Source organism: Neoarius graeffei, chromosome 22 (genome assembly GCF_027579695.1).
Source record: "Neoarius graeffei isolate fNeoGra1 chromosome 22, fNeoGra1.pri, whole genome shotgun sequence".
NCBI lineage: Eukaryota > Metazoa > Chordata > Actinopteri > Siluriformes > Ariidae > Neoarius > Neoarius graeffei.
The window spans coordinates 2,265,846-2,268,474 of NC_083590.1; positions in this window are offsets into that span (position 1 = coordinate 2,265,846).

Here is a 2,629-nt window from a genome sequence, read left to right on the forward strand (position 1 = left end):
TGTTTCTGCACAAAGTTAATATCATGTATTATTGTTGTTGTTATATGCGGGGTGATTGCTGTTCGTCTAACTCCATTATGTTCAGGGTTATTATTTTTTTCATAAACAGATCCCATTCTCATCTTGTTCTGTGAACACCAAGTGGAGTTGTGCTGCAGAGGGGATTTGAATACAAGTGCACTATATAGGGAATGAAATATTGATCTTCTATAGTGCACGATGTATGTGCCCATCAGTTCAGCTTCCTATTCTCCAGATCATTACACTATACACTATATCAAAGAAGAAGTGTGTAGATGTAGTGCTCGAAACTGTATATTCAGTACAGGGTCATTAGTGATTTGGTTCACTACTCGACAAAGGGTATGACATAATGACTTCTACACCATGTGTAGTGCACTATGTGTCCAATAGGAAATGTTTTGAGGTTCAGCTCATTACTTATGTATATAAGTGCACAACACAATATATCAAGGCCTAATCCCAATTCCCCCCTTAATCCTACCACTTGGCCTGACCCCTCCATTTTGTGTGTTACCGCCTTGGCTAGGGTGCCCCATTTCTTTTGAGGATCGAAGGGTAGTAGGCATCTCACTCTCCAAATGGGGCATATCTGGATCCAGACTCCAAACGGAATGGGAGAAGAAAATTCCCAGAATGTTTTGCAAACTGAACACAATGTAACATCCAACATGGCTACCAGTACAGGGAAAGGATTGGGATTGGGCCAAAATAATTGGATCTACACCCTATGCGAACAGCTATTCAGGGATCTGATCCCTCTTTCCTAGGTAGCTTTATACATATAATGTGTTTTACACCCTGTGCAGTGTTTCCCACACATTGACGAGACTATGGCAGCCCACCATAGTCTAATTTGGGCCGCCATAGTCTCAGTCTGCACCCGCATGCACGGCGACACTGACGCACCAGGCCTGACATTGCGTGCGTTGCCTATCTGAGACAGTGTGAGGAGACAACTCTGATAAGCTACATCCTGCCTGCATCTACGTGTTAAAGTAAGTTTATACAACTTTATGTAGCCTTTGACACGATTGAGAAGGTGACATTTAGGCTACGCTATTGTGCTTTATAGGCGTATGGAGAGCGCATTGATCAGACCCTCCAGGATTTCGCGATGTTGCGATTCGCAAATTCAACCAATCCCTGCGAATTCAGGGCGGGGTTGAAATTATATCCAATCACCGCAACTTTCCCGCAAATTTGACCAATCGTTGGCGTCATCTTGAGGTGACGTCGACAAACTACCTTTCGCCTTACTTCCGTGTTTACGTTCAAGAGAAGCAGCATGTGTGCAGTGTTGCCAGATTGGGTGGTTTTAAGTGCATTTTGGCGGGTTTTGAACATATTTTGGGCTGAAAAACGTCAGCAGTATCTGGCAACACTGCATGTGCGAGTCAGTGTTCATATAGGCTTAAATTATTTTACTGAAAGTGTGTTATGTTTACAGTGAAGGACTGTGTGCACTTTACATCATTTTTTTTACTTAATACAAGAAATTAATGGATGCCAACATTTTTGCCAAAATGGTATTTTATTTTCCATTGTTTAGCAGAGACTCAGATTGTTGGCGCGCCCGTGTCTAAGACGCACTATTTCGAATAATGAACGCATTGTCGAGAGGGGCAGGGGCCAATATGGATGCGAGCATTTTATACCCTATTTGGAACGTTTCGTGGCGTATTACCAGTGTAGGAAATGGGTGCCCGCCCCACCGCCCATCGCGGTCAGTTTGCAGCAAGGGCGGAATGAATTTATAAGTTGCCAGCCCCACGGGCGGTCCCTCTTTGAGGGGGTTCATCGTTCTCTCGATATTTCATCATATTGAAGGACTTTTCAAGACATTTTTACTAGATTCTGTTGGTTTGTTTACCGACGCGGGCATGGCCATATTGTTTTCACTTAGAAATGAAACGAGCGCTCTGATTGGCTGTTGCTTCGGAGGTTCAGCCAATCAGAGAGCTCGATACACACAGCTCAGTGAAATCCACCCCAAGTCTCCCCAAGTCACATCTATGTCTGTGACTTTGAAAACCAGCGTCCTATCACATGAGTTTTGTCAAAATATCACATAAAATTGATTGTTAATTGTTCCAAATATCTGAAAATGTTGTATGACTATCTTGAGATAAAACCACCTGAACCAAAGACCTCTCAAAAACGAAAACAAACTGAAGAAGAGAGAAAGAAAGCACAACAAAAATATGATAAAGATAAGAGAAGGAGAACTGTTGTGGACAGTTGGAAGCAAGAGTTTGACTGGCTGGTATCCGATGACAACAAACAAACTATGTACTGTAAGGTGTGTAGAGCTGCATATGGGCCCTTGTCTAAACGAAAACCCCCAGACAGACTTACGAAATATGCCAATGGAGCTTTTGTCACTGGTTCTATCAATCTGAAGCATGATGTTCTGGCTGATCTCAAGCAACATAGGTCACATATACAGTGGTGCTTGAAAGTTTGTGAACCCTTTTGAATTTTCTGTATTTCTGCATACATATGACCTAAAACATCATCAGATTTTCACACAAGTCCTAAAAGTAGATAAAGAGAACCCAGATAAACAAATGAGACAAAAATATTATACTTGGTCATTTATTTATTG